Below are 19,807 nucleotides of genomic sequence, written 5' to 3'. Positions count from 1 at the left end.
AAACATATTTACTTTTAATCCCAGGGAAAAATCAGCCTGTACTGTATGGTGCTTGAACTTGTTAAATGTGCACAGCATGCTTTGTACAACACTTGAGCTAGGATCACTGATTTGCTTTCATAGCTGCCCCATGTGGCCTTTTGTGACATAACCTAGGTCAGGCTGACCTGCCAAATAACTAACATTGATAAGTGCTGACCAGAAATGTGAGCTGAATTATTCGGTACTGTCTTCCCTCATGGCAAGGGCAACAACCTCAGCATTTATTAATCCAATGTAATGCTCCCTTTGTAATTAACCTGGGAGCTACATCAAACATCTAATTGTACCTCTGACAGCAAGAGGGTAAGTTTTGTTGAGCCTTGAACCTCTCTCAACACATCTCTAGGAAGTGCAGTTTTGTAGCTATCAGTTGGTGGCTGCGAGAGAAAAAAAAAATAGCAGTCATGCTATTGCAACAGTGATTACCCCAGCCTCTTCTTTCAGTTAATGAAGTGTTGAAAGTTCAAGACCCAAGTTATTGGTAGAACTAATGAGAGCCAAACTACTATTAATACTTGCTGGAATGACTCTTTTAGGATTTAAAGCTTATTCACAATCATGCTTTGATAGGACCCTATTTTGTATGCATTTCCTTGTTTGCTGTATTTGTTCATGCATATCTTTTTGTCATGTGAAGTATTAGCTACTTGAGAGCAAAGATGGTGCCAATTGTTTCTATACTGTGCCAGTATTCAGTCTTGTTCATTATAAATATTCAGGACTGCTTGGTAAATAAAAACAGAATGCAATCTATGTATTTATCTTCTTTCTTAGCACCAAATTCTTTCTGCTTAGTACCAAGAAGTTTTCCCGGTTCATTCTCACCTTCCTGATTATGGTTGGATTAGAAAATTAGAATAATTCCTGTAAGAAGTTTAGATTAATTCCCATGATTCCCTGACTGACTTCTCTAGAAGAACCAAAAAGTGTAGATTACCTAAAATATCTGAAAATCTTTTGGGGCAGACTAGATAGACCTTGAATAATGGGAATATAGCAAGAGGCATTATGGAGGTGAACTCTTTTCAGTAGGGGTTTCAAGAAAACCAAAATTTACTCTTCAGCTTCCCTTCAATCATATATGTTCCATGAAATTCAAAAAGTAATATATCTGAATATAAATTTACATAATTTTCCTGAAAAAATATCCCCACAACACTATATTACATTGCTTAATATGATGTATGATGATAGAACTATGGCACTGAAGATGTCCTAAAAAACATTAGCCATTAACTATTCTGGCTATAAGTCTAAATTCTGGCTATGAGACTATTCTGGAAATGAGTCTAAATATAGACCCAAGCCCCACAATATTAAAAGGTGTGCTTTAGTTTGATCACCCTTAGACCTAACTGCTCATTGTGTAAAAGCAGTGGGTTAAAGAGAACCAGTAATCCCTGATGATCATCTAACATACTGTAGATGATAACAACCTAACATACTGCCAGGTACTGTATTAAGAACTTCATATGCATCAACTCATTTAATCTTCATGATATCCCTATAAAGTAGGTGTAATTTTTCTACCCACTTTACAGATGAGAAAATGGAAGTATAGAGAGATATTAAGAAATTTGACCAAGGATATTCAACTAGAAGGCATGTAAGGGATTTTTACCCCGATTTACCTAGCTCTAGAGTCTTTGTTCTAACCTCTAGTACACTACGTGGATCTTCTAAACCAAGCTTGCTTTAAATGACAGATGGAAATAGAAGTGTTGCCAGTTCCAAAACCACACTGTATAGGTGCAAACCTAAAATAAATACTTCATCAAATTGGTATAAACAGCTTTTCTAATCATGTAGATATTATTTTCATTTCTTGAAAAGATGCTTTATTACAGCAGAATAGGCTGAGGAGTTAGTTATACGGATTAAATATAATTTCATATGGATAGTCTGCAGCAAAAGTGAAGAGGAAATTCATATTTTGTCTACACTCCAAAAGTGTATTCAATTTGGTAGACTTTGCTGCACTCCATGCCCGGTCGTAAATAGAAAGCAATTAACTAAACTCTACTCTTGTAACAATAGCAATGGGGACTTTAAAAGGATAAACCGGCCAGGTGCAGTGGCTCACACCTGTAATCCCAGCACTTTGGGACTTTGGGAGGCCGAGGTGGATGAATGATGAGGTCAGGAGTTCGAGACCAACCCGACCAACATGGTGAAACCCCTTCTCTACTAAAAATACAAAAAATTAGCTAGGCGTAGTGGTGGGCATCTGAAATCTGAGCTACTCGGGAGACGGAGGCAGGAGAATCACTTGAATCCAGGAGAGGGAGGTTGCAGTGAGCTGAGATCATGCCACTGCACTCCAGCCTAGGCGACAGAGTGAAATTGTCTTAGGAAAAAAAAAGAAAAGAAAAAAGAGGATAAACCTCTTACATGCTTACACGACTTTACATAGATGAATCATCAAACGAATGCAATTTTTAATTCCACTCAGCGCTATGTTAGCATTTTTCTTCCTGCTCAGTCTTAAGGCTTGAAAGACATTATACATGCTTAATGTTGATGTGCATTACATAAACATTTCCTTATTGCTGAACATCTTTCTTCCTTTCTCTCTTTTAACTGTAAATATTCTGAAATGACCATCTATGCACAGCTTGCCTGCCCTCCTTCTCTCCCCCATCCCCCTTTCTTCATTCCTCTTACCTCCCTTCCCCTTTCTTTTACTCTTCTCTTTTTTTCGGTAAGATAAAAAGTGACCAAAAGATAAGAATATTTTTGTGACCCTTGAAACCTGTTGCCAAATTATTTACCCGGAATATTGCACCAATTTATGCTGAAATCACCAATGTATGGGAGCATCATCCCTTTTCATATTTGCCAGAGTTGTTCATTATAATTTTAAACTTAATGTAATGATAGAATGCTTCCTCATTAAGAAAAATCCTCCTCTTTTAGGGAGGGTTCCTTTGAAAGGTTTTCAGTTTTTAGATTGTTGAGAAGTAAATCTTTTGAATGATTAAAGCACATTCAGTTACCTATACTTCTCTTTTTAGAGATAGACTACCAAAACCAGTCTGTTCTCCACCATATATGCCTAACACCCATAAGACACTTTGCTATATCTGTCAAATTACCCCTCCTTGCTTGTCCACTCAAGATATTACACAACTATCTTAGTTGAAACAAAAGAAGTTCTCTTGCGTTAGCTTATTTTTTTATTTAATTAAAAAAACTTTTTAACCACAAGCTTAATTTGCATTTAGAGGTTCCCATTTCTTCCTCTCAATGTTACCCAATAGATACCACAAAGTAACTGCTTCTGTCCAGACTGGCAGTAGAGAACTGTTGTGGTTCTAATGATAAGAAGAGCACTAACCTCCAAAGAATTCAGGGTTCTTATTTGCAAAACTAATCAATAATTTGGTTTTACACACTCTCTCTTTGATGAAGTTCTAGTGGAGAAGGATGACGGACAAGGGTTGAGCAAGGTAGCTTATGCTACATATTTTTTAACAGTTTCACAATTTATTTATTGAAAGATTATATGTTATTTTTAATTTTGTGAAACTTTTTATTTGGAAAACTTCAATCCTACAGGCAGATTACAAGAATAGGACAATGAACATTGTAGATTCTCCCTCTACATTCATGAATTGTCAACATTTTGCCATATTTACTTTGTCTCCTTTTCCTTATACTACATTTTTCCCCCTGAAAAAGCTGAGAGTAAGTTGCAGACATCTTACCCCTAAATAACACAGCGTATATCTCCATCTCCTGATAATAAGACATGTATATAACCTACATACTATATATATGTATGTATGTATACATATAACCACAATACCATTGACACTCAGACTATTTATCATTAACATAATACTATTATTTAATATACAATCCATTCATACCCAAATTTCCCCAATTGTCCCAATGTCTTTTTTTTTTTTTTTTTTTTTTACAATGTAGGATTCTATCAAGGGTTATGTATTATCTTTAGTCTCCTTTAGTCAGAACAGTTTCCTAACTTTTTTGTTTTCGTGATATTTTTGGACATTCTAGGCTCTTCTTTATGACAACCCACCTCCACCCCCACCTTATTTTTTTGGAATATGGAAGCTGTCTGACTGTCAGATCAATGTGTTTTTGACTCTATGACTCCATGTATGTCATTCTTTTATGTCTTTTTCCTCTCATATCTCTGTGCTATTTCCTTGTTTTTCTCTTTCATCAGTTTTTTAGGACAAATTTTTGTTTTATATTTATTTTTTTCATTTTCTTTTCTTACTCAACTTTTCCCCTTCCCTGTAGGCTCTCATCTGTTTCCTTGAGATAATACTATTTTTAAAAATTGTAATTTGCTTGGTGTTGTCTTTTTTCTAACTTTCTAGCACTTCTCCTCAAGATGATGTGCTCCCTGTAAAGACAACTCTGTTTTACAAGTATTTTCCAAACTGTAAGTTAAATTCTCCTTTAAGAATTACACTTGTTCTCTCTCTCATTTCCTCAGCTTCCTTTCCTTTAGGCAGGTCTTAACTGAAATTCTCATTTTCCAAGTTGCTCTAAATCAGAACTTTACTTTTACTAAAATGTGTTCATTTAGATAAAGTATATTATGCTAACTTTGACTCTATGGTGGAAAAATGCATTTTGTCACATTCTTAGTTCAACATTCATGAGATTTTGTCTATTTTAGTTGACACAAACCTTGGATTTGAGGTTTAAAAGAAAAAAAAAAAAAGAGCTTAACATACCTAAGCAAATATGCATATTGAAAATGGCTATTGTAAAATGTCATTCCAATTATTTCAGGATAATAATACCAAATACAGTCTTATTTGAAAGAATGTTAAAGCTGAAGGAGGTTTAGAGATACTTAATTTACTTCCATTAGTTTTCATATGAGGAAACTGAGAGCCCAAATTACTTAAGGTCACAATTGGTGGGGAAAATTCAAGGGATCCCATATCCTGATTTTTCAGTTCAGCATATATTATTTGCTCTCACTGTGTTTCAATTTAATATTTTCCTGGAAATAATATTCAGAGATATAAGAGAACTCCTTGGAAAGCACTTGGAAATATGTGACAGCGAAGAATTAAGAACACCTCATTAGCTATAGCATCTGGTTTAAAAAGATAGTCTTGCTTTGATGACAATTGCTGCAGACCTAACATACATTGAATTATTGCTTTGTATCTGACATCGTTCTAAGCATTTTACATGCATTCATTAATTTAATCTTCACGATATCCCTAAAAGTTGATATATTATCATTCCCTTTTACAAATGCAAAACTGGAGTCACAAAGAGTTTAAGTAACTTTTGTAAGATCATTTAGTAACAGGAAGAATCAGAATACACAGGGCTGTGCATCTAGCCACTGTGATATACTGCCTCTCTTGATTTTAAGAGCTTCAAACACAAAGGCCATTCTTTTTTTTTCACAAATACGGAAACTGAGGCACAAATGGATTTGAATGTTTTATTTATTGTTACCCAGTCAATAAATGCAAATAGATATCCCAAACTTTGCCTCATATTGAAAATTTCCCCAAATCACAAAGGTGTCATATCCCCCATTCTAACAGGATTGCCACATCTGGTGAGACTTCCCCAGAAATTTTATTCACAGTTACATTGGTTGATCACATTGTTTCTTCTTGCCGATGTGAATTGGCAAGATGGTTGTCCATAGTTTATATCGTCTATTATTATGAAATCGTTTTTCTCTATGCAAAAGTAAGTTACTAGTATCTGCTAGGAGCTAGATATTTTGAACCAACTAACATTCTTCTTTTAAAAATGGAAAAGGCTAAACGTGGTTCCTCATGCCCATAATCCCAGCAGTTTGGGAGGCTGAGGTAGGAGGATTGCTTGAGCCCAGGAGTTTGAGACCAGCCCAGGCAACATAATGAGACCACATCTCTTAGAAAAAAAAATACAAAAAAAAAAAAAAAAAAAAGGAAAATAGCACTAAATTAAACTCTGCATGCCTCATTTATGACGAATTTGGTCATCATTTTCATTAAAGTACCAACAATGTCTATATGGCTATTGCTACAAAGGATTTTTTTTCCAAAAGGTCAGTAAGGCTAGGTATAACTTTACTATAGCCCATAACTAAGTAGATAATAGAAAATGGAAATTTTGGCCAGGTGTATGACATATGATCTGAATTATCAGTCAGGGTTGACCTAACAAAGGAATAAATTTTCAGCTGATGAACTAAGTCCTGACTGTTTTGGAAACCTCTAGAAGGAAGAATTGTAATATAATATACTTGGTGAATAATGTATAACACCATAGTGAGTGACTCTCTATTGAATTTATGGCAAGTGGGAAATGATACTTAAAAAATTAGAAGATTTGGGCTAACTTTCACAAAGTTGTCCCTGTATTTGTGTCTGTCTCAGCTTTGTGTAGGCTAAGAGATGAAGATTACTTCAAGATGCAAAGAGGCATAGAGGGCCTCCTGAGACCGGCAAGGTACTGAGGACTTAAGGTACACCTTGAATTAAGTTTGACACTACACACAATTTTTTTTCTGACAATATGGAAAACGAAATGGTCACTAACATCTTGGGGTGACTACTTGTACAAAAATGACTGGCATCTCCAATAAAATTTCCCCTACTCTTTTGGGAAGCAGCCTACACAGCAGGTAATTACAGTTTGACTGGAATGTAAGTCAGCCAAAGCCTTATCTCAATAACATGTCCTGCTTGCAAAATGAAGTGTAAGAGTGCAACTCAGGAAGAGTGCATGGCTGAGCAAGTGTTCTGGGGGAAAGACCTGGACAGAGAAAGAAAGATGAGAATGATAGGAAAGAGAAATGCTAAACATTCCTTTTGGGTCTTCTAGACGCTGCATAAAATTCCAAAATCTTATATCCCATGTTCATTACACGACAAATTATGTGGGGAATCTTATGTATGAATCTAAACATGTAAGGCAATGCCACATTTTTGCTGAGAGGATTTATTGTTGAAGAGCATAAAAATGTGACTTTGTTTTCTGAGGCAGAGGTCTGTGATATACCTAACACAAGTATTAAGCAGTTCACTACATTCAAATAAGTGGTTTCAAGTTGTCAGGAACTTTCAAGGGAAAGGTGATAAAAGAGACAGCAGTAAAAACCTTTGTAAGGAAAAGGTAAGCTAAGGCTAATTATTATTAATTATTATCATTTGAAACAGCGTCACACTGTTGTCCAGGTTGGAGTACAGTGTTGCAAACCTATTTCACTGTAGCCTCGACCTCCTCAGCCTCTCAAGTAGCTGAGACCACAGGTATGTGTCACCATGCCTGGTTAATTTCTTAAAACTTTTGGGAGAGACAGGCAACATTTTTGTTGCCCAGGCTGGTCTTGAACTCCTGGGCTCAAGCAATCCTCCTGCCCTGGCCTCCCAAAATGTTGGAATTATAGGCATGAGCCACTGCACCCAGCTGTTTTTTACACTGAAAGGATGATCTGTGTTAAATTATCAGTGGGGTCCTTGGGCCACAGAGAAAAGTGCTAATGGATAAAAGATCTGCATTTTAGTTTTATAAAGGAAAATAAGCATTGAAAAAAGGAAACCCTGAATGTGCAGCAATTTTATTTAAAATTGCATCACATTATTTTTTTTAAAAATAAAATAGAAAAAATTTAGGTTCAATTTGTCATATTGGGATTTGGATAGCATGTATACTTTGCTGTACATCCATTCATTAATCTGTTTATCTATGTATCTATCTATCTATCTATCTATCTATCTATCTATCTATCTATCTATATATGTCTGCTGCCATAGGAATCATATTCCTGGGCTACTGTGAAAACTTTACTGTGTTCTTTTCCTCTGGTCCCTACCCTCAGAGGTCACAGTGGCTTAGAACCCAAAGAACTTGGGACTTAGTACTCAGCATTAGGGAAGTCCAGATTTTCAACTGCATATGGTTTAAGTAGAATTTCTAGGATTTACCTGGGAACCTGAACTATGGATTTAGTGGGAAAAAAGCTTTCTAATTCCAATTGACTGACATACAAAGGCATTTTGGAACACAGTCTGTTTTTAATCTAATTGTTTCTAAAACTTTCTATGTATTTATGAAATATATGTAATATATTATTCTCTATCAAGTATGTACATTTTTGGGGACTGCAGATGCTGTGTCCATTTAGGGCCCATGGGAGATAGTTTATTTAAAAGTACAAAGCTTGTTCTCCTCACTCTTGGCTGACTTCTAAGGAATTATATCTCAATCCTGGGAACTTTTTCTGGATCAAGTGAGACTTTTTTATATTTATGACTTTTCCAAAAGCAGATATTTCAACTAATTAGAATTTAATGAAGAATTATACTACTTTTATTTTTAAAATTCCCAGAGAAAGTTCCCAAAACTCTCTTAGTCATTCAGGTTTCCCCAGATACTCCTTGATCTGTTACTGCTGCACAATCATACTGGAGCCAGCACGAATTTCCCCATTGTGCATCCAGAAATCAATACCCTGCTGGCACACTGATGGTGAGGTGGTATAGGATTTATTCCCTGGCATTGGTAGCTTCAATCAATTTCCTTGTGCACTTCATCTTTTTTTAGATTTTGCAAATTTATGTCCTTGTTCCTTCCTCTCTCTTATTCATTACCTAGTTAGAACAGATTCTATAGTCATTATTAAGATAACCAGCAAATAAAGAGGAAGAGGTAGAGTCAGCCTCTTAGGAGGAGTCAGATAGCTTCAAAAGTCCACATTCAGTGTCAACCATTGTTACTTTGTTTGGCATCAAAAGTGGGAACAAGGATTAAGAAACACAGATTACATCTATCATCCCATAGAATAGCAGACTAAGACAGAAAAGTCCTTGTTCCTCATATTTTCTAAGAAGCTTTTGCCAAAGTTCTGAAATAGGAAACTAGAACCATTTCTCTGGTTACATAAGCTCTTCTACCAGGGCAAATGAAGGATAGATGTGCCATTTTGGGTATTTACGAAAGAAATTTTAGCTCACACTGGCAACATGCTTTCTGGACAACTATGTATGGATGGCTGTTGTCATAAGCACCATCTTTCTGGACTACTGCAAAAGCTGCTGTTCCTCTGGTTTCCCACCTTCAGAGTTTCCAGTAAGTCAAGACTGAAAGATAACAGGGACTTGTAACTCAATTCTTGGTTTGTATATTTTTAGCTACATCATGAGTTGATTAGACTCTCTGCAATTCACGGAACCTAACCATAGAGTTGTGAAGGTATAAATTCCAAACTCCAAATAACTGTATCCACAGATTTGGCCACAGGAATTGGGGCTGGTTTGGTGGACCCAAGGCAAATGACGGTTCATATAATTGTTAATGCTTCTGATTCAAAGAGGTTGGGAACAGATAATTTGTTTTTGTGCTTGGAGCTTGGATTATGATGCAAGACTAGAAGAAACAAGAGGAATAGAAAGATCAAAGTAGAAGCTGGGGTGGGAGGAAACGGGCAAAAACACAAGCAGGGCTATTTATGAAGATAGATGGCAAGTAAGATGGAATGAGGTCACTATAATGTAACTTTAGAACATTTTCATAGCCCCAAAAAGAAATTTGACACCTATTACCAGTCATTCACCCTTCCTCACACTTCTCTCTTCACTGCCCAACTCAGTTGTTAGTAACCACTAATCAACTCTCTGTCTCTATAGATTTGACTATTATGGACATCTCATATAAATGGAATTGTGCTATATTTGTTTTTTTTTGTTTTTTTTTGCTACTGACTTCTTTCACTTCACATAATGCTTTCAAGCTTTATTCAAGTTGTAATATGTATTGGAATTTCATTCCTTTTTGTGTTCCTTCTTTTCTTTTTATCATTGGCTTGCTTTTAATTACCTTTAGCCTTTAAGCTCTTACAAATTTAACCAGCTAGGTTAGGATAGGAGGAGCTATTTCCCGACACTTTTCCTGTAAACCAAATTTTAGGTTTTCCTTTGTAGTAAAACAGGCTCTTCAGTGTTTACAAGATTATTCCTGAGTTGTGAAAATTCTCTCTGTGTTTTACCCCCTGTATTCCTCTATTCAATCTCATGCTGCTACAATCAGACAGACAGAAAGTGTGAAGAAAGAGACTTTTTTCTTGTATCTGTAGTGGAAGGCTTAACAGCAGACAGTAGCCACTTTCACCTTTTAACTTTCAGATAATGTTCTATTGTATGGATATACCATATATTAATTATTGATTCATTAGTTGATGGACATTTTGGTTGCTTCCAGTTTTTGGCTAATACGAGTAATGCTGCTATAAACATTTATGTACCAATTTTTATGTGGACATGTTTTCACTTCTCATGGAGACATACCAAGGAATGGGATGGCTGGATCATATAATAACTCTATATTTAACAGTAAACAGTCAACTGCCAAACTATTTGCCAAAATGGTCACATCATTTTACAGTCACATCAACATATATGAGTGTTACAATTTTTCCACATTCTTGCCAACATTTGTTATTGCTGTCTTCTTGAATTTAGTCATCCTAGTTAATGTGAAGTGTTATACTATTGTGGTTTTGCTTTGCATTTTCCTAATTACTGATTAATGTATTTTTCATGTCCTTATCGGCTGTTCATAGATGTTCTATGGAGAAATGTATATTTAACCCTTTGCTCATTAAAAAAATTAGTATGTCTTCATGCACACATATGTTTATTGTGGGACTATTCACAATAGCAAAGACTTGAAACCAACCCAGATGTCCATCAGTGACAGACTGGATTAAGAAAATGTGGCACAGATACACCATAGAATACTATGTAGCCTTTAAAAAACGATGAGTTCATGTCTGTTGCAGGGACATGGATGAAGCTAGAACAATCATTCTCAGCAAACTATCACAAGGGCAGACCACCATGTGTTCTCACTCATAGGTGGGAATTGAACAATGAGAATGCTTGGACACAGTGTGGGGAACATCACACACCTGGGCCTGTCATGGGGTGAAGGTCTTGGGGAGGGACAGCATTAGGAGAAATACCTATTGTAAATGACGAGTTGATGGGTGCAGCAAACCAACATGGCACAGGTATACTTACGCAACAAATCTGCATATTACTCATGTGTACCCTAGAACTTAAAGTATAATTTAAAAAATTAAAAAATTAGGCTGTCTTTTTATCACTGAGTTGTAAGCCTTTAAACATATATTCTAGATAAAAGTCACTAATTAATACTTTACAAATGTTTTCTTCTATTGTTTAGGTTGTTATATTAGTGTCTTCCAGAGAAAGAAAACCAATAGGACACACACACACACACACACGCACACACACAGACATACACAGGCATACCTCAATTTATTGTGCTTTGCTTTATTGTTCTGAACAGAGCTTTCATTTTTCACAAGCTGAAGGTGTGTGGCAACCCTGCAGCAAGCAATTCTATTAACGCAATTTTTTCCAACAGCAACATGCTCCCTTTGTGTCTCTGTGTCACATTTTGGTAATTCTCACAATATTTTACACATTATTATTATTATATCTGTTATAGTAATCTGTGATAAGTGATCTTTGATGATACTATTGTAATTTTGAGGGGGCTATATGAACCATACCCACGAACTTCATCAGTAATGGTTGTGTATGTTCTGATTGCTCCACTAACCACCCATTCCCCCATCTCCATCACTCTCCTCAGGCCTCCCTATTCCCTGAAACACAACAATATTGAAATAGCCCTACAATGACCTTTAAGTGTTCAAGTCAAAGGAAGAGTTGCATGCCTCTCTTTTTAAATTAAAAGCTAGAAATAATTAAATTTGGTGAGAGAGGAAGGTCAAAAGCCATGATAGGCTGAAAGCTAGGCCTCTGTGCCAAAGAGTTGGCCAAGTTGTGAATGCAAAGGAAAAGTTCTTGAAGGAAATTAAAAGTGCTGCCTCAGTGAACACATGAAAAATGATAAAAACAAGGAAACAGCCTTAATGCTGATGTGGAGAAAGTTCTAGTTGGTCTGGATAGAAGATCAAGCCAGCCACAACATTCCCTCAAGCCAAAGCCTAATCCAGAGCAAGGTCCTAACTCTCTTCAATTCTACAAAGGCTGAGAGAGATGAGGAAGCTGCAGAAGAGCAGTTGGAAGCAGTGCGTGCGTCTTGCTGTACCTGCTGCAGTTGCTTTCAGCTGGAGGAAATTTATGCTGTTTGTGTCTCAGAAAATCTGCAAAACGTGCTGGTGACCAGTGCCTCTGGGGAGCTTGAAGACTGCAGATATGTTCTCTATGGGCTCTTGGGACAATGGGGAAAATTATGTTTCACTGTGGTCTATTGGAGATTTTGGAAACTTGGACTCTGATAGAGGGTTTGAAGGAGACAATCAATTACTGTGTGATATTAGACACTATGGTGATATAATGGATTGACAGTTGTCTGACCAGGAAAGAAGTGTAACTGCTTCATCAACAGGATGTGTATCAGTTTTCCTTCATCATCTGAATAACCAGACTCTTTCAGTCAACCAGCTGTGAACTACAGCTCATTACCACACAGGCCCAGAAAGTCCTTCGTGTAGCCGTGCACCGTGTACAGGTGTTGTGTGGAACAACCCAGAAATCATTAACGTTGGAGACAATGGTTGAATAAATCTCTTCAAAGCTTATCACAAGGAAACTGTAAGAACTGTAGGCAATGCAGATAGTAGTATACTCTATGCTGTAATCTTTCTTAGAACTCTTGAGAGATTCTTACTGTAAATTCGATTGGACAGTTAAAAATATGGGATTTCACACAACAAGGAAATGAGCCTTCTCAGATATTGTCACTGACCGGTGACTGAGTGCCATTCCATTGCGTTGATAGAAATCTCACCAAACAGCATGTTGTAGCTCCTGGTGGCCAGGACGGAATGTTGAGTATTTGGAATGTTAGAGAAGGTACTATGCCTGTATCTTCGCTGAAGAATTACGAAGCTAAAATGTAGGAAGTTCACTTTCACCCATTAAACCCAGATCCTCCATTTACTGTTCTGAAGATGAATTCCTCTGGCATTGGGATGTTTCCACAGATGTACCATCACTCTTTCACCAAGGAGGAAGAGCTAGTACTTTTTTGTCTCATAGCATTAGTAAGCAAGCTAATGTTCATCAGTCTCTCAAAGTTCTTGGCTCCGCACTGATCCTACAAAAGACCAAATTGAAATCACAAGCTTACTTCTCAACCCTGTCTGTGAACCGTTTCGATGTGTTTTTGCCATCTTTATCCTTATCTTGTTTGTGGAACTGATGCGGAAGCAGTTTATACTACTGGACAACTTTTTTCATAAACTACTGTTATTATAAGATTTTAGATAAATGTATAATCGGCCTTTTGAATTCCACCTTTTGTGCAAAATTTTATTATCAGAAAATGTGACATTTTCTGTGCAAATGTGCAGGGGAAACATCAGTAAGCTACCGTTAGTGTCAATGCCCGGCTTTCGCTTTTGTTAGTTGGATATTCCCACAACAGTTGCAGAATCTGATAGATGACCGATGGTAAAAACATGTGAACATGTGGAAGAACATCAGAGGGATTCTGGTGCCGATAAATAATACATTGCCTTCAGACAATTATTGACAGCTCATGGAACTATTTCTTCATTTTTGATGTTGTGGGACTTAACCCAACGTCAGTGGTGGTTACGGGAACCACCAACAGGTTTCTATAATTTTTATCAGTATGTATACTCCTTCCTAGTGGCAATTGCCAGTGTTAATGATTATTCTTTTTATTGAAAATATTTTCTATAGTCCTTCTACACTTTATTTCCTTAATAATTTTAATAAACTTTTACAGGAAGAATTGAGTAGAGCAAAAGTGAAACATTAATAGTTGCATTCAAAATTTTTTAAAGATAAAAATGTTTTGACAAGTTATTTTGTAAGCATAGGTTTTTAAGCAGAACTGTGTCAACTGCTTAGACTCAACTTTATTTTTCTTGAGTTTCACAACGTAGTTGAAAATTGCCCAACTGGACATTGTGCAACAAAGTAGAATTTGATATTGATAAGTGGACTGACTTCCAAACTAAAATTTGATAACAAATGTGATAATCATATGATAATGTGGTAAGAGTAAAGAATTTTGCCATCTTTATCCTTATCTGCAATGTTAGTAATGACTTAACATAGTGTTTTAAGACAATTTTATGATATTGTCTTTCGAAAGTTCATTAGATTTTAAATGTATTATAGACCTAAAACTTTAATGATAAATCACAACTGTTACATAATTGAAGTGTTCATTTACTTTATAATTACAATATTCATAATTATGGTAAAGTTTTGCTTTTCTGTCCAAATAAATATTTTCAGTTTTAAAAATGCCACTTTACCTCAGGGATTGCTGGATTTTTTTTGTGCTGGGAGTAATTTTTAAAAGACTTTTTGTTACTATGAAAGTAATTCATTGCAGAAAAAGCAAATATAGTCAAAAGAAAATTTTAAATACAATTTCAAACAGACAATATTATTTTCATATTCCTGTCAATATATATAATTTTTTATAAAAAATGAAAACATCCGTGTTATTTTTGGGGATTCACATTTCCTAGCAGTAAATACATTTTTTAACATATGGATTATTTTTTACTATGTTTTACACATTGAACAAGCTCTAATCTTTTTTTTTCTTACACTTTTAAGTTTTGGGGTACATTTTCAGGATGTGCAAGTTTGTGACATGGGTAAACGTGTGCCATGGTGGTTTGCTGCACAGATCAACCCATCACCCCGGAATTAAGCCCAGCATCCATTAGCTATTATTCCAGGTGCTCTCCCTCCCCCTCTACCCTCCGACGGCCCCAGTGTGTGTTGTTCCCCCAATGTGTTCATGTGTTCTCATCATTCAGCTCCCACTTATAAGTGAGAACATACAGTGTTTGGTTTTCTGTTCTTGTGTTAGTTTGCTGAGGATAACAGTTTCCAGTTCCATTCATGTCCCTGCAAAAGACATGATCTTGTTGCTTTTCATGGGTGCATAGTATTCCATGGTGTATATGTACCATATTTTCTTTATCTAGTCTATCATTGATGGGCATTTGGGTTGATTCCATGTTTTTGCTATAGTGAATAGTGTTGCAATGAACATATGTGCACATGTATCTTTATGACAGAATTATTTATATTCCTTTGGGTGTGTACCTGGTAATGGGATTGCTGGGTCAAATGATATTTCTGCCCCTAGGTCTTTGAGAAATTGCCACACTGTCTTTCACAGTGGTTGAACTAATTTACACTCCCACCAACAGTGTAAAAGTGTTCCTATTTCTCTGCAACCTCACCAGAATCTGTTGTTTCTCGACTTTTGAATAATCACCATTCTGACTGGCCTGAGACAGTATCTCATTGTCATTTTGATTTGCATTTCTCTAATGATCAGTGATGTTGAGCTTTTTTTCACATGTTGGTGGCCCACATGAATGTCTTCTTTAGAGAAGTGTCTGTTCATGTCCTTTGCCCACTTTTTAATGTGGTTGTTTTTTTCTTGTACATTTGGTAAACACATTTTTTTCTACTATCATTTTGAACTGCTACTTAATATTCTAAGGTAAACGTATGTGTATCATAATTTATTTCAGTTGGTTGCCTATTATTACCTCATGTTTCTAGTTTCTCACCATTATGATCAATGCTATAATGTCAATTTAATCTGTATTTCTTTTAAAACTGGCTTGTCTGGGAGGCTGAGGCAGGAGAATGACTTGAACCTGGGATGCAGAGGTTGCAGTGAGCTGAGATTGAGCCACTGCACTTCAGCCTGGGTGACAGAGCAAGACTCTGAGACTCTGCCTCAAAAAGAAATAAACAAATAAACACACACATAAAACTTGCTTATCTTTAGCCATTTTCATTTTTTTGAGGTAGTTTGGCATTTTCTTATTAATTTACAATATCTTTTTATATATGAAGATTTTTTCCTTTGGTTATATGACACAAGTGTTTTTCAGTTTATTTTTGGATTTACTTATGGTGCTTTTCATGGAAGTTTGCAGTTTGTGGTAAAAACAATCAATTTATTTCATTGCAATTCCTCTTCCTGGCATCATGCTGTCCCTATCCTAGGTTTATATAAATGTTAAACAGCAATTCCTTCTATTTTGTGGTTTTGTTTTTTATATATAACGATTACTTTGGAATTTAATTATTTAGTACATCTGAAGTTTTTTTTCTTTAAAAAGAAAGAGAAATTGGAAGCTAGCAGAGGTTGGTTCATGAGGTTAAAGGAAAGAAGCCATCTTCATAACTTAAACGTATAAGTTGAAGCAGCAAGTGCTAATGTAGAAGTTGCAACAAGTTATCCAGAACATCTAGCTAAGATAATTGATGAAGCTGACTCCACTAAACAACAGATTTTCAACATATATAAAAGAGCCTTACATTGGAAGAAGATACCATCTAGAACTTTCAGAGCCAGGAAGGAGAAGTCAATGCATGGCTTCAAAGCTTCAAAGGACAGGCTGTCTCTTTAGTTAGGGGCTCACGTAACTGGTGACTTCAAGTTGAAGTCAATGCTCATTTACCATTCTGAAAATCCTAGGGCCTTTTAGAATTATGCTATATCTACTCTGCCTATGCTCTATAAATGGAACAATAAAGCTTGGATGACAGCCTATCTGTTTACTGCGTGGTTTACTGAAATTTTTTTTTTCTTTTAGATGGAGTTTCACTTTAGTTGCCCAGGCTGGAATTCAATGGTGTGATCTTGGCTCACTGCAACCTCCACCTCCTAGGTTCAAGTGATTTTCCTGCCTCAGCTTCCCAAGTAGCTAGGATTACAGGATATGCCACCATAACCAGCTAATTTTTGTATTTTTAGTAGAGACAGGGTTTCACCATGTTGATCAGGCTAGTCTTGAACTCCTGACCTCAGGTGATGCTCCCACCTTGGCTTCCCAAAGTGTTGGAATTACAGACACTTTGGGCATGAGCCAACATGCCTGGCACTTTACTGAATATTTTTAGCCCACTGTTGAAACCCACTACTCAAAAAAGAAGTTTATTTCAAAATATTATGGCTCATTGACAATGCACCTGGTCACCCAAGATCTCTGAGAGAGGTGTGCAAGGAGAATAATGTTTTCATGCCTGTTAACACAACATTCATTCTGCAACCCCTGGATCAAGGAGTAATTTTGAGTTTCAAGTCTTATTTAAGAAACACATTTTGTTAGCCTATAGCTACCATAGATAGTGATTCCTCTGAGGAATCTGGACAATGTAAATTGAAAATCTTCTGGAAAGAGCTCACCATTCTAGATGCCATTAAGAATATTTGTTGTTTACAGGAGGAGGTCAAAATAGCAACATTAACAGGAGTTTGGAAGAAGTTGATGCCAACTCTCAAGGATGACTTTTGGGAGTTGAAGACTTCAGTGGAGAATATAATTGCAGATGTGGTGGAAGCAGCAAGAGAACTAGAATTAGTGGATTCTGAAGATTCCACTTCAGTGGATGAATTGCTGCAATCTCATGGTAAAACTTGAATGAAAGAAGGGCTGTTGTTTATAGATGAACAAAGAAAGTGGTTGCTTGACATGGAATATACTTCTGGTGGAGATGCTGTAAACTGTTGAAATTACAACAATGGACTTAGAATTTTTCATAAATTTAGTTGATGAAGAAGCAGCGGGACTTGAGAGAGTGGACTCCAATTTTGAAAGAGCTTCTATTGCAGGGAAATGCTATCAAACAGCAAAACATGCAACAGAGCAATCTTTTGTGAAAGGAGGAGTCAATTAATGCAGCAAACTTCATTGTTGTCTTATTTTAAGAAATTGCCACCACCTCCCCAAACTTTAGCAACCACGACCCTGATCAGTCAGCAGTGATCAACATGGAGGCAAGACCCTTCCCCAGCAAAAAAGATTATTTTTCCTGAGGGCTCAGATGATTGTTAGGACTTTTAAGCAATATTTTAAAATTAAAGTATGTACATGTTTAATATACAATGTTACTGCTCATTAACAGACCAAAGTAGAATGTAAACATAGCTTTTATATATACTGGGGAATATGTCTGCCATAATATTCATGTGATTTGCTTTATTTGTGATGTTTGCTCTGTTGCTGTTCTCTGGAATCAAACTTGCAATATCTTCTAGCATATATATGTATACATACACACATACGTTGAAAGAGAGGTTGAAACAGAGAGGGAGAGATTTTTTTTTTTTTTTTAGACAGAGTCTTTCTCTGTCACCAGGCTGGAGTGCAGTGGTGATCTTGGCTCACTGCAATCTCCACCTCCTGGGTTCAAGCGATTCTCCTGCCTCAGCCTCCTGAGTAGCTGGGACTACAGGCACGTGCCACCACACCCAGTTAATTTGTTATTTTTATTTTTAGTAGAAATGGGGTTTTACCGTGTTGGCCAAGATGGTCTTGATCTCCCAACCTTGTGATCCGCCTGCCTCTGCCTGCCAAAGTGCTAGGATGACAGGCGTGAGCCACTGCTCCTGGCCGAGGGAGACATTGTTTTATAAAATGATTCATATGATTGTGTGGGCTGATAAGTTTGTAATCTGTAGGGCAGGCTGACAGGTTGAAAATTCTGTCAGGAGTTGATGTTGCAGTCTTGGATAGGAATGTAGTCTAGAAACAAAATTTCTTCATTTTCCCAGGACCCTTTTCTCTTAAGGACTTCTATTGATTGGATAAAGCCCACCTGCTTTATGAAGGGTAAATCTGCTTCCTCAAAGTCTACTGATTTAAGTATCAATCATATCTAAAAAATATCTTCACAACAGCATCCAGATTGATGTTTGACCAAACAACAGAGTATCATGATCTAGAAAAATGTCCTATAAAATTAACCATCAGAGCTGTCTTTTTATTTGTGTGACAGTAGCACTCAAAGAGCAAAAGTTTGCTAGTTTGATAAAGTCCAATTTATTATCATTATTATTTGTCATTTGTGGTTTGGGTCAAATAAATCATTGCCTAATTCAAGGTCATGAGGATCTTCTCAAATAAATTTTCTTCTAAGAGTTTTATAATTTTAACTATCATATTTAGGTCTATAATTCATTTTGACTTAATTTTTATATATGGTAAAAAGTCTGAGTCCAAATTCAATTTTTGGATTCCTTTTGGTTATTCAGGTATCCCAGCACCATTTGTTGAAAAGATTGTTCTTTCCCCGTTACTGTTTCTTGACACTTTTGATGAAAATCAATTGAGTTTATATGTGAGAGTTTATTTCGGGAATGTCTATTTCATTTTATTTATTTATATTTCTAGTCTTACTCCAGGAACACACTGTCTTGATTACTTTAGCTTACGATTATATTTGAAATTGGGAATTATGAGTTCTCCAATTTTGTTCTTTTGTTTTCAGATTATATTGTCTATTCTGGATCTCTTCCATTTTCATATACATTTTTGAATCATATCTAATTTTTGCAGAGGAGTTGTCTGGGATTTTAGTAGATATTATTCTGAGTATACAGATACATTTGGGGAATACCTCCTTTTTAACAATATTAAGTCTTCTGATCTATGAATGTGAGATGTCTTGATATTTATTTATTCTTCTTCAATTTATTTCAACAGTATTTTCTAGTTTTCAGTATACATTTCTTGCACTTCTGTTAGATTTAGTTCCAAGGCCGGGCGCGGTGGCTCAAGCCTGTAATCCCAGCACTTTGGGAGGCCGAGACGGGCGGATCACGAGGTCAGGAGATCGAGACCATCCTGCCTAGCACGGTGAAACCCCGTCTCTACTAAAAAAATACAAAAAACTAGCCGGGCGATGTGGCGGGCGCCTGTGGTCCCAGCCACCCGGGAGGCTGAGGCAGGAGAACGGTGTAAACC

The 19,807-nt window shown here is 36.4% G+C and overlaps 1 long non-coding RNA gene and 1 pseudogene across 1 annotated transcript in view; both read left to right on the top strand.

The window, feature by feature from the left end:
• Window positions 1-4,377: 4,377 nt before the first annotated feature.
• Window positions 4,378-19,807, top strand: part of LOC117085733 — a 181,792-nt gene continuing 166,362 nt past the window's right edge. Inside the window, exons 1-2 of the long non-coding RNA XR_004438062.1 lie at window positions 4,378-4,459; window positions 6,420-6,508. This is a non-coding gene — a long non-coding RNA (uncharacterized LOC117085733). The remainder of the gene's footprint in view (window positions 4,460-6,419; window positions 6,509-19,807) is intronic.
• Window positions 12,759-13,282, top strand: LOC117085731 (annotated as a pseudogene).

Source organism: Trachypithecus francoisi, unplaced genomic scaffold (assembly GCF_009764315.1).
Source record: "Trachypithecus francoisi isolate TF-2019V2 unplaced genomic scaffold, Tfra_2.0 Lachesis_group1, whole genome shotgun sequence".
Classification (NCBI taxonomy): domain Eukaryota; kingdom Metazoa; phylum Chordata; class Mammalia; order Primates; family Cercopithecidae; genus Trachypithecus; species Trachypithecus francoisi.
Note: the sequence above shows the minus strand (reverse complement) of the source record. Positions and strands in the feature narration are given on the sequence as shown.